This window comes from Harpia harpyja, chromosome 10 (assembly GCF_026419915.1).
Source record: "Harpia harpyja isolate bHarHar1 chromosome 10, bHarHar1 primary haplotype, whole genome shotgun sequence".
NCBI classification, from domain to species: Eukaryota; Metazoa; Chordata; class Aves; order Accipitriformes; family Accipitridae; genus Harpia; species Harpia harpyja.
Window position 1 is genome coordinate 32969437 of NC_068949.1, and position 14107 is coordinate 32983543.

The window sequence follows — 14107 nt, forward strand, 5'->3', positions numbered from 1 at the left end:
GATGGTTCACACAGGGAAGAAGAAACCACACCTATTTTTGGGTAGCAACTGCAGTTCCCTCTGTGCCTTGGTTTTACACAATGGAGCTGGGCAACTACTGAACGAACCAGAGCCTCCTGAGTCACTCCCTTGACTCAGTGCCCTGAGTCCACAGTTTGCACATCACTTGAGAAACACCGTGAGTAACCTTAGGCATGAATAAAAGCCTTGTGAGAACAGATCACTGCTTTTGGGGTGCCGGGAGGCGAGTAATGTCAGGTTGCAAAAAACCATTGCTAGCTCAGTCTCCCAGGTCCCAAGAGACTTCAGTGATCAAGAGAAGATGTCTTGGCTGTTTGTACTCATTAATATAAAAGCTGTGACTGCTTTTCCTCTCTCCTCCTTGCTTTGCATAGCATTCCGCACAACGGAAGGCTTGCTACAGCTTCTAAGGTTTACCACAGTGCAAATAATAAATAGCAATAAATATAATAAAACTATATATGCATATAGAGCATTATAAAACACTGACCCTTAACAGTGCAGGACAAACTTAATTGTACTGGTCAAGAGAGGAGGGCCTGGGCTGTTCTGGTGGGGGACAGAGACTGGGAGGAGGCAGCTGAAGACTTGGGCTTGCTGCTCTTACTATTAGCGTGTAGACAGGAGGAGTGGGACTCTTGAGCAGCTGTAGACAGCTATCTACCTCTGCTCTGAGACAAGCCTGTACAGGCACTATGGCCCTGATGCTGTCTTGATGCTCTGCAATGCAACTGCCTGATAGTTACTAGCAAGCAGCCCAGCCCAAGGGCTGGGGATGGACATGTGCATTGCCCTGTGTGTCTGGGACTGCTCCTGATAATGTAAGCTTTGGTGACAGACAGATCCAAACAAAAAACATCTGTGACCTCTTAAAGTCCCGCTGTCCTCCATGCAGCTTTTTATGTGCATTGATGCTTGGGCATATTTTACATCTTGGTACAGGTCAGGCTGTACAGCAGGAGTTGGCTGGCAGAGCCAGGAGTTATTACCCATGTCAGACTCACCTCTAATGGCATCAAGGCTGGCATGTTAACAGTCCTGTTTGCAAAGATGACCTGCTGCTATCTCTTCCTCTCTCTCCCCCCACCCATGGCAATTAGGGAGCTATGCCAGCTGTCCAGCAAACTGCAGCATCTGCCAGAGAGCACAACTGTGAAGCAGATGGTCCTGATCACTGCCACTCTGAGGGGTATGCTGTGAGTTTAAAGTAAGTCAATTTCATCCATAAGACTCCTCCCTTACCAGTGCTGGCATGATGAATAATCCCTTTCATTTTGTCCTATAGGTTAAGGGTTGCCTGCAACATGTGCGGCATACAGCAGCAGAGCTATGAGCTGGACTGTCTCTTGTTTGATGCTGCTAGTTCCTCACAATCAGGCCACTGCCCAATCTGCCTGGTCAAAGACAAAGGAAAACAGTCCTTGAGTATTTTATTTAAGAGAATGCAAAGTTTGATTTACAGGATCACATAATTTCCCATCCCCTAGCTTTTAGAAAACTACTGACTGTTTGCAAGCTCACCTGTGAACCCTTAAAACAGTTTTAGCACCAGTGTCTTTCAGACAAAAAATATGCACCAGAACATGCATTATTTGCCAACTTCGCACATCAAATGTTTCAGTCAGCCAGGCAGCAAAGGGACAACCAATGCCAGATGACCTGGCTGTGGTGCTGCCAATATAAATAATGGAGAAAAGTCAAAGCAAACTGTTTATAAGGAACTGGCAGCATGCAAAAAAAAAAAAACCAACAAAAAAACCCCAAACCCAAAACACCACCTTTCTGGCAGCCCCAAAGAAAACAAGATCTGATTTGTGAATTGCTCACCAGCCATACCCATGGTCAAAATTCCAAGCAATTAGTTTTTCCAACAAACAATTCAACCAGTTCTACCTGCTGCCAGTCCAAAGCCTGTGAGTTTAAGCACCATTACAAAAAGCAACAGGGAGAACTGCAGTGCAACAGCACATACAGGACGAAAGCTGGAGACAACACTTGTCTTGGAGATCTACCTGAGAAAATTGTGAGTGTTGGCAAATAAGCCTGATTTCTGTCTGCCATCTTGACAGAAAATTCAAAACACACATTGGCAGAAAAATCCTGACGGAAAATCTCTGCCCAGCTCAAGTACAGCTTGCAGCAACTCACCTCCTAAACAGAGAGAGGGATTCTCATTAGCAGGATAGGAAACACATGGGAGGGTGACTGAAGAGTCTCCAAGAGCAGTTTTCTTTTGCTCTCCCATTCTCCAGCTCTATATGTTCCTTCCCTGGAAGTCCTTTTCCCTGCTAAGTTTCAAAGGGTTCAGTTTTGGATCAAGGATTATTTCACAGCCCAGAGAGGATTTTCAGGAGACTTTAGGAACAGAAGTGCCACTGATGCTCTGTCACTCAGGTGAGTTTGTACATAGTGCAAGAATATCTCCTGAAAGTGCCTGGGCACAGAGAATGAAATTAAACACAGGATTGTACATAAAGCCTATAGCTCATACCCAGTCCCAGGAACCTGGCCAAGCACTGGGGATCACTGCAGGGGCAATAAGCTGAACTGCAACTGAGTCTATACTGTTTGTGGTACATCTTCTGTATCCCATCCCCAGGCTTTCTAGCCATATCTATATTGTCAAGATCTAACTTCTCTTTCATAATAGATTTCCTCATTATCCACATTGTTTACACACAAGCTTGGGCTAAAAGAGAGCATTAGCCTGAGCTCCAGAGCAGCTTGGGGGCAGGCCCAAAGCATAAGCAGTGGCCAACCCTCCTTTGCTCATGCAGTCCAGATTAATCTAAAATGCACAGTTAAATATAAGCAGGCGTCACTAGTTTTCACATATCCCCAAAGGCCTAGTAGCCATCCCTAGAAGTTTTTTTAACCAATATGCAGGGGATTTTGCAGTGTATCTTCTCCAGAACTTGGCCTGTCCTAAATGCTGTATTGATACAATGAATTCTAACTACTGGTTTCCTAGACCAAGACAAAACCAAGTACGTGGAGTGAAAGTCAATGACTTAATGGAGGTGGCAGGTTTATACTCACTCTTGAGGTGGTGCTTGCAGTGTACGTAGACCATCTATGGCCTTGCCAGGTGCAAGAGAAAAAGGGCGCTTCCTGAGAGACTCATGTCAGTGAAATGTGAAGTGCCATGCAGGCAGCAGCGCTCCTGATTCTGGGTGGGGGAACCCCAGCACCAGAAGAAAGCACAATGAGCACATCTCCTAAGAAATTTATCAGTGATATAGCTTTGCGGGTCACCAAGAGAATGTGCTACAATTTTCAGGGATTCTGATTTAGCATAGAAGCAAATGATCACCCATGGGAAAAAAAATTCAGATATAAGGGTATTTAAAATGTGTATTCAGTATGTTGATTTTTCTGTTTTGTAACCTGACAATTTGGGCCCCATTATGGATGAAGTACATTTCACCCACCGTTTTCAAACACAGATTTTCTGAGGTACCTGTGGTAAGTAAAATAACCATATTGCCAAAAGATTTTAGTCTACAATGGAGGGATTTCCCCCTCCCTTTAAAAAACTTTAGAAGTCTGCAAGTTGAAAAAGGCTGGAAACTATTGTATCAGTTCAGAGAAAACATGTTAAAAGCATAAAACATGCAGCACAACAAGTATACTATGTATGGTTTGATCCCTTCTGCAGGGATCTTTGCTAGCACGTGTAAAGTACCTAGCGATTTTGGATTCAGGGTAGAAAGTAAATGATGATTCAAACTCAGTCTATTTTATTAACACAGATCTTTACTGTGCCCCATCTACATGGCATGCCAGTCTGCCACTTTAGGAAATATAGAAGGATAAAAAAAATTAGCCAAATCAAGTTTTTGAGCTTTTGAGTTTTTATGTTTGCACACAATAGGCTTTTTGCAGTCCCCGGATGGCATGTCCACATTTGTTGGCGTGCCTGTGAGCATGTGCATGTTGATCATGAAACTGCCTTTGTTGTAAGTTTCAACTAGAAAACAAAAGGACATTCAATACAATAGGCCAAACCTGGTTTTGTACTCCAGCAACATTATTGCAGATTTTGTTTGGCTTAAAGAGAGATGGGTTTTTCCTCAAGAGTATATGGCAGTTAGGAGAAGGGGAAAAGACAGATCCGGAACCAGGATAATCTCTCCATTTTTTACAATAGAGGAAACAAATGATGGAGCAAAATCATTAGCTGGCCGAAAATTCTCTATCAATTTTGTTTTTCACACCACTTTTATAGAAAAGTTTATAAGAAAAAATTATTTTTGTTTCCAACAGAGTTTGAAAACAACAAAAAGTGGAGAATTTCTTTTTGTTCCTTTCCTCTTTTTTTTTTCCAGGGCAGTAAGAGGAATCATTGGGAATACAAGTTTTCCCAAAGTAAATGGTTTAAAAAAAAATCCAAAGCTCTTTAGAACATTTTTCAACATTTCTTTTTCATTTTTATAATTTAAAATGAAAATCCCTCCCACTTAGAATTAAACAAAGAAAACCACACATTTCTTCCAGAAATATTGCTTAAATAGATCCCATTTGTGAACCCTCTTTGCTAACTTTTTCAAGCTGTAGTCTGGTTCTAGGCAGAACTTGAAGAAAGTCACTGCTAAATGAGGCTGGAACAATCTAAACCCAGAAATGATAAGGTAAGCATAAGACAGCTGATTTTCCAGATCTGAATGGTGGTAACACTTGGACATTGTTCCCACATAACATTTTTCTGGGATCACTCTTTATAGTAAAGGGGGTGTGAAAGCACAAAAGCATATTTCCACTCCTTTAACAGGCAAATAAAAACATTTTAAAAACACACATTTCATGTATAATCATGAGGTTTGATTTTTCACTCGGTTCTGCCAGGTTTACATAGCTAAGATTCAAGAGTAGTAACTTGTCTCTCTGAGTTTCTGTCTTCATATTTGAACTCTCCTAAGACCAAATTATGCAGCAGATACTGTCTGGCACTACATTAATACTGATGGGGTAAGAGTCCCCTCTTAGTTTGAAATCCATGTCAAACTGAAATCAAGGCATTCCAATTTTTTTGTGGAGAAGCAAGAGAAGGCCAGGCCAGTGGTGAATATATTCGCTTGGAATATGCAAACACCTGTATAGTGATTTGAACCTGTAATTTTCACATTGTTCTCTCTAACCCTGTGATCAGACAGTCTATCCTAGGCTGAAGAGGCTTTGAGAAAACGTTTCCTTTAAAATAGTAAGATTCCTGGGCCAATTGTCAAGCTTAGGTAGCAATGTTTCTGAGGGGAAAAAAAGTGGTTTTGTACAAACATGTTACAACAGCTGTGCTCTGTATATCCTGGGAAGTTCTGGCTATCCCCCTGGCCCATGCACGATGAAGACTGAGGCCATTCAGCAAATTTCCCGAGTCACACTTTGAATGGAATACTACAGAGTTCTACAAGATTTCTGTTCCAGAGATGGTCCTTGTCAACAGGATCCTTCTCCTTCTTCATGAGGAAGGTACTTCCTGTGATTAGGCTCTCAAGCATTTCAGGGTGGTGCTCACTTTTCACTGCCAAAGTAAACAACCAAATGAAAAGTCCCTGCTGGGCTACTAAGGCGTTCCCTCTAAGGGAACATGCTCTGTTGTGAGCCCTGCTTATTGCCACTGATCATTAGGGATTTATCACGGACTGGCATTTATCACAGTAAAGATTGGTGTTATTATCAGGGATGGGCATTTCAGCTTACATCAGCTTTTTGTTCTCCGGCTGCTTCACAACCATAAATCAATTTCCAAACATATGCTTATCTGAGTACTGCAAATCAGTTTTATTTAAATCAAGAGACTGGTTTCCATTCATGTAAAGCTGGATTGTGCTTGTTTCTGTTGCATTTGTTTAGATCTGGATTAACACCACGCACTCTAAAGGAGCAATCTGGACCTTATTTTGGTTCTGAAGGTGACATCATACCACTTGCTATAACTGCTTGTGGCAAGGAGGCATGTGAAACTGTTTTTATTCCTGTTTCTACTTCTATTTATTTGCTGAACTGGTCCTCAGAAAGGCTTGAATCCTTCTTCCTGGCTGCTGTCATGCTGCACCTGCTTTTCCCGGGGCACACAGCCTTACCTGCCATGTGCAGGCTTGCAAAGCCCCAATTTAAATGGCACTCCTTTAGTAGAGGATACATTCCAGAGGCATAAAATACCATTATTCAATATACATGGCTAGAAGACTGCTGATCTCCTGCAGGACTGCAAGCACAAGATGGGACATGAGACTTTTGGTGAAATTGCTCTCCAGAACAGACCTCATGTGGCAGCTGGAAGCTTTGCAGATGTTCTCAGTACTGAGGTTGGAGACTGCCTTGGAGACCCTTCTCTCTCACACTGTAAAAATAACTGAAATAAAGAATGAGTTAATCTCATTGAGAGCTAGTGACACTTCTTTAGAATTGTGTCTTCTTTGGAAACGTTCTCCCACTTTACTGAAATTATGCCTCCACCACTTTTTTCTCTCTTCCCTTCTTCAACATCTGCTAAGTATTCTCTTCGAGACAGAGATATTAACTGTCCTCCTTCTATTCCTTTCACAACTTTTCCTTGTCTTCTCTTTTTAGCAAGGAGCTATGGAATTTTATTAATTCCTAAGTTTTGTGGTCATAGGAGGGAAAGTATTATTTCAATTCATGTGACTGGCAGCAGAGTTGTATGAGCTGTTGTATTGAAGTTCTTCAGATTTAGTACCTTTCCCATGTCTATTCACTTCAACTGTCTTGAGCTACTCTTTATTTCCAAAATGGAACTGCTCATTTAACTTACAGTGCATTGTTTCTACTCCTTGATTTAATACCTGAAGCTTTAATTTACAAGTGCTAAGATTTTTAGCTTTCCTGACTATTTTTTCCAAAAAAAGATCACCATCCTTACTGAGGTCTGCTGGAAGGACATTCACTCCCTTGAGGCAAGCAAATGCACCATCAGATCTATAGTGAGTGGGTAAGTTGGGCATAACACCTGTTTTGATAAGCATTTATTCATGATAGAAGTAATATTGATTTATCCAGAAATGTGAGCTATTACATTGGTTACAGTATCAGTTTAAATATGTGTTTTGAAGGCTACTATGTATACCTTTTCTAATGCCCCCGGTCCCCCAAAATCTCCTCAGCTCAGTAAATAGTGATCAAAGGAAAAATTGGATTATTGCAAATAAGAAGTATGTAGTTTATAGCACCAATAAAAAGCTGAGTCCAAAATAAAAGACCGATACAACATTTCTAAAGTCTTTTTTAAAATGCTGTTTTCAGTAAGCAAAGAGGCTATAAAGTCCAAAGCTGCTATGTTCTATACTGCACACACGGCCTATGGCAAGGATGCAGGAAGAATATGTGAGAGGGTAAGAAATATACTTCATTTCTATTGCACCTTCAATAAAAAGAGAACACTGACCAAAGTTCTTTAAAGCAATACAACCCAGAATCTCATATCCCAATTTCAATGCTGCATCCATAGAAGCTTTGATCTACAGATCTGAAAGCAGGGCAAATGCTTTTGTCCTCAACAGAGGGATGGGAAGCTCACAGTGGAAGACATCAAATTAGGCTGTGATGGATTTGGTCACAGGTTCTAAATCACTTGCCTACCAGTACAGTATCTTTCTCCTCCTAATTATGTATCTTTAATCCATATGATGAAAATCTTAAGCCATTTTAAGTTTATCAACCAGTTTCTTAGGAAATGGAATAAGGTGGATGGACTGAATGATTACATGTCAGACTTTCAATCCTTCAACGAAGATAATGATAGATGCACTGTATAGAACAATCGAAGTCAACAAGTTTTAAACTATCTGTCATGAGTAGTAAGAGCTACAAATGCCGTAGAAGGGTATGATAAGCAACTCTTGACTCCACAAGAACACATCAAAAAGGCATTAGAAGAGTCATACTGTTCAGCAGATCTGAAGCTGAGTCAGAGTCTGCTAAGATCTCTTTCAATAGGGAAGTTATAGGTGTCTTTGTCTAGAACATACTTTTACCTTGACTTTCAAGGTGAAATGTTTTTTTACAAAAAGACATCTTTTTATCAGGTTTGCAGAAAGCATAGTGGTCTGCCTTTGCTCAACCTGGTCATTGAAAAGGTTTGGAGACAGAAAAGTGTCTACAGTGTGCTGCCTGCTCCGTGGTGGTTATCCTGGAGGTAATACAGATCTTCACTCTGTTCATGAGGAAGCTGGCATATACTGAAATCAGGATGCAACTTTGTTCTACATTTGGCTTTTTTTTAAGATCTTGGCCAACAGGTACAAGGCCTATCTTTCTCAAATTCTGTTGTTATATATGGATTTTTATAAATACTCATTATTTGTCTTTTTCACAGTGCCTTTCATCTGTATCTTGTTGTTTTGAAATTAGTTATAGCATTTGTGGACTTCCTTCTACTTTGATACGCCAGCACTTCAGTAATCTTGATCAAGTTTCACATCGATGTCTGACACCCTGGCACAGACTTCCTGACCATACAAATGTTCCCACAGAGATAGAACAACAGACCAGACCCATAGGGAACAGTCACAACATAGACTCAACACTTCTCGTCAGAAACCATTAGGAAAAAACAGATAAAAGGGTTAAAATAAGCCAGTCCCCACGCATTCTTTTTTGCCTTGACTCTGAGTTAATTATGAACAGATATATGCAAAAGCTGGAAACTGTGGTTGGAGTTACAGAGTAGTTAGAGACACACCATTTATCAACAGTTAGAATGAAAGTAAATATTTGAGCAATATCAGAGAAGTCAAAATTCATAGCTGGCAGCTCGTTAACAAGTGTTTTTCAATCTGTTTTATGATCCCTCACTGTTCTTTAATCTAGACCATCTTTTAGTTTGCAGCTTTCTTCTTATGTGGGTTAAAAGCAGTATTCAGTACCATTCATGGTTATTTTCTTTATGCTCCCATTCCCCCACACCTCTCCAAGTTTCTTGCTTTTCATTAGACATTATGCTTCTGCAAGCAAACCTCTAGCCAGACACACCTTTGCCATACAAAACCCCAAGTGATATGCTAATTCCAACCAAAACCTGTTTGTTGAAGGATAAACAAAGAGAAGATTGGTGACCCAGAAGAGAACAGAACAGATCAGTGAGGGTCTGTGGCCCTTTGATATTATTTATTTCTGCTTCATAAAAACACAGAGGTACAATGCAGTCTGTGGAATATCTACCCATGTTTATTGGTGTAGTAGTAGCAAAAATAGTAATAATAATAATAATTTCTGTAGAAATCATGCAGCTCTTTCATGCATGATGGTCTTACAGTTAGTTCATGCACAGCTAGAACCCAGATGTCCCAAGTTGCTGCATCTATCACAATTCATCTAATTGATCTTAACTCATTGTTACAATCAAAATTACAATGTTAAAGTGACAACTGTAGGGCCAGCTCTCCGTTATGCCAGAGCTGACTGGGAAGGTTTTATTTTCAGCAGGACTCATATTTCTATGGACCTAGGCAGTAATGCTTCTTCATTTTAACTGTTGACTTCTTTCACACATTTCTGCTGATGGTTACAAGGAAAAGATGATCCTTAGTTGGCAGGGGTCACATTGCCTTGCACAATGGGGTCTCTCCTGGAATAGCTCACCATTTTTTCAAAAGGTGAGTATTACAATTTCAGTTGCAATGAGTAAAACAACAAAGATATAAACAAGGAATATTCAGAGAAAGACAATGAGCAGTAGCTGGCTTTACTGGGAAAGCTTCTATATAACTCTGGCTCCTAGGCTCAGAGTTACTCTTTCACTCCTTGCTTTCCCCAGTAACGGCAATCAGTGATTCTATCACTCCTTCACATAATGTAGCCTGCAAGAGGATCTCATTTTACAAACCAGCTTTTCTCCAGTGCCAAGAAGGTATTTAAAATCAAAAGCAAAAGGAGAAATGGTGGCATGACGGCATGTACACTGTGCTCCAGCTGCTCAGCTGGTAGGCTAGAACCCTTGGGAAAAAGGAAGCTTTTATTTTCAGTGCCTTGCTTATACCAGGGCTTGAACACTGACTTCAGATTAGTAGATTTTTTTAAAATAGTTCCGAGTAAGATATTTGCAAGTGAACACTCAAAACTTGGATCCAAGCTATTAAAGTTGCCTCTGCTTCCAGTTTCTGGCAGTTTTTCTGACTTGGCTCTGAACCTTCTGACTGTGCCCATCTCTATTTTCATGTCTCTGCTTGAAAAACCCTGTTTCTTATCCAAAGCACAAAAGTATTGCCTCTCCCAAAAGCCAGGTCTGTTGTGTGTCACTTCTTCTCAGCAAGATGACTGGCTAGAAACTTAGTTTTTACTCAAACTTTTCATTTCACAGTGATTCAGATTCTCATTAATTTGCTTCCATCAGAAGTTCCGCTTGTGAAACCTGTGATAACGCACAGCCTTCTCTTATTAAAATCAAGACACCCTGGGCTCATCCTCACTCCATATGTTACGTATTTCAGATGTTTCTGCTGGCATGGACCTTTCTGGGTATATTTCTGGTATATTTATTGTTATCCCAGGGTTGCCAGATGCGTGTTATGGTGGCTGCCTTCCTTACCCAGTGCCTGCAAAGGAACTGCTCTTTGGATTCTACTTTAATAACATCCATGATTAAAGTTGGCAGCTGAAGGCTTTGTAATCACAGCACCTAAAGATGTTTTTAGTTTCCAGCATAAATTAAAGAGTTCAGAACAAAATATTTACACACACACACACACACCCCCCGCAAATATTAAAAATCTGTACTAAGAAAATAGTTCTGTTAGGTATGATGGCAAGATAAAAATAATGGATAAAACACAGTATAGGTGGTGACCTGAAGTGAAGAACCCTCACTAGCAAGTGTATTGATTTTTTGGAGTTCAGTACATTGAGTTCACTGAATCCAGTTTTTTGGAAAGATGAGGTATCGACAGGGAGCCCAGTAAGAACACTGATCCACTGATCTCCCTTCTGACAGAATAACATTTGCCTAAGCCTATAAAGAACTCTGTGAGAGTCTTTACACATTTATTTTGATGTACATGTGTAAATTTAAGCACATAAAATTATACAACTGTAGAAAATAATGCTGAAAAGGCCTTCAATTAGATATCTTGTCCATCTCTCTGTCCCAAGACCCAGATCCTTGATAGATTTTCCTTTAAAAGACTTTTAAAAATTTCCATGAGGTTTCAGAGCCTCCCAAGGTTATCTGGTCTGTATCTCACCATACTTGCCGTTAGAAAATGTCTTGAAGTTCCAAAACAAGTATCTCCTGCTTCAGCTGAAGATCACTTCCTCTCTCCCATTCTCGGTGTAACTTATCTCCTTTCTTGCTACCACCTTTTACGTATTTGAATGCTGTTGTCATATACGCCGTTAGGGTTTTCAACAGCAGAATAAGCTTTTCCCATTCCTGCAGCTTTCTTCAGACACTGAGATTCCTAGACCTCTGATCACTGAGAACTATCGCTAGCCTTCATGGGGACTCCCCATACGCTTAAAGATACACAAATATTTAAGTGCTGTGCTGAACCGGGGACTTCATTGCTAGCGTTGCCCAAGGCTGCCAAACACATGCTGGTCCAGTTTAATTGCATGACACTTCAGTTAATTACTGTTTTGATAATAACAATCTGGCAGTTTTGCAAATGTCTTTAAACTTGTAACTGCAGGTAAAAACTACCATATTTTGCTGGTGAAGGACAACCAGTGCCGAATTGTTGTGAACCTCATCTACCTGACCAACAGGCAGTGTTTAACTTAGAGTTTCATAAGGTATTTCCTTAACAGGCATGAACAGTGTATATTGGAAACTGATGTGCTTAATATGTCCAGAAGCAAATTATTTTGCCAATGAACAGCCATGTCCAATACCTAATGCTTACTCAGACATTGATACACACATATATCCCCATCTTCATCGATAAAGAGGTTCGAGCCCCTCCATTTGAGTACACAAAATGTGGCAGACAGATCAGCATCTGTGGTAGCTAATGCATGCCAAGCATATGCAATCAAGCAAAACATAAAGAAATCAACAAGCCAATACATGCACATAAAATATTATAATGAAAACTCAGGAAGACAGAGACCAAATGGGATGAAGACGGAATGGAAACAGAGACTAAGCAATTGCCAGAGTCAAGAGCAATCAGCTCACAGGAGGGAGGACAGTGAACTATGGTTGGGTTGGTGTTAAAGGGGCTAATAGAATTACATACCCCTACTTCTGTTCTATTTACTTTACTGTAGCTATTTGCAGTGTCAGTGGAATCCTTCAGCTTTTCCTAAAATAAATGCACAGTGTCTGCACAACTGAACAATAACAAACTAGTGAAAAAAGACCAGCATCTACAAGCAATACAAGCAAGCGTACAATAAAAAATCAGGGTGTACAGCTCCCAGCATATAAACAACTTAGCAATAAACAAGCATATGGTCAAATACAAGAGAATTGTTTGTTTTGTACTTGTGTGCATGTGAAATATTCACAGAATATTCCTGTGTCAAGTATTCAGGAACTGTTAGGGACAACTGCGAACAGTATTTTAAAGGATTAGAAAGAATATGCTAAGAGTGTCCCTTCAATGCATTTTTTTAATACTTTACCTAGGTTCTGCATTTTTAAAACACCAGTGGGAAAACACAGTCAACATCCATTTCTGTAATATATTCTAATGATGCTCTGACTTGAACACATACCCATCTCTTCATGAAAGAGCTTCCTGATTTGGTGACCACCTCTTGGGATTCCTCCACCTGAGATGATGAACATTAAGTCACAGTTTAATCACTTACAGCATCAGTTCAAACATGGCTGCACCTGTGGGGCATAAATGTAAAGGGAATCTTAGATTGCAGTTGCATTCATTCTAGTAACGGCTTTAACAGGCCAAAACACTGAAGAAGGCTTAGCTGCTTCCCCCAAAGAAAGCACTTGAGGAGCATTTAATCTTATCCCACTTTTCCTACCTCTCTTCTACCCAAATTATGCAGATGAAAAAAATTCTTACAAATTAATTAAATTAAATTAGTTGTTGACATAAAATCATCAATTCCCATGAAATCAGCTAAGCTAAAGATTAAATTGGCCCATGTGGTTTTGCTGTTTCAAAAGTAAGTGCAGCAATAATTAATAGCAGCAATAGAGTTTATCACGGTGACTTCAGGGTGTGGGGTTTGATCCTCCACATTTTGGATGATAAGTCATTGCAACTTCTCCATCGTATCTGTGAGGATGGTTCTTGCACATAGGTTTACTTACAAAAGGAAAAGTAAATATTTCTGTGTAAGATATATATATATATGAGCCACATCCTTACTATTTTGTTCTTCCTCAATGGTATTGCTCCTATGTTTCTGGTGACACACCCAAGTCTTAAGAGTACATCACAGAATGACTTCACTCTGGCCTGCTTCTGAAATTTGGCAATATGCATGGCAATGTATCTTTGGTGGACTCAGGTTCATGATAAAAGGAAAACATATGAATTCTTTAGCTTCTTGAGGTCGTCTCAACTTCTCCACTACCTGGTAGACTCTCCAGAGAGCTGTACCTCAGGTTGGATGTCTGGTGTCAAAATTAGACTGCAGGCTTGACTGTTAAAAATCCATACTACAGCTGGAATAATGAGACTGGCAGAACTGAGGGACATTGCCTGTAGCACTGAGCAGAAAGGGCAGCATCTTCATTTGCAGTTCTCCTAGCAGTGTTATGCCATGACTCTGATGTTGGAGGCCCGCATCAACTTTCAGCATCTCACCAGTGTTGGCTTTTGAGACGTATTTGTACTTCTCACCTGCAAGAGGTACCCATGGTGTACCCAAGAAGCTGGAGATCAGTGAGGAGAGCTATTTATTTGTTCTAAGTGGAACCTGAAACTCTTTGAGAAGGCAACAGCAAAACTTCAAGACTTTCCAGTAACAGGTACTGGCACAAACATTCTGTCTGGAGGAGAGATCCTCCTCTTTGCCATTTCCAATCTCTGCCTACTGTCCTTCTTTCTGTTTTTTAACACATCTTTAGAAAATCAGCAGTTACAGCTAGGCACACTAACTGGTAATGATAAGTAGTAGTACCTCCTGCATTATAGTGATATTTGTGAGAAAGCATGTC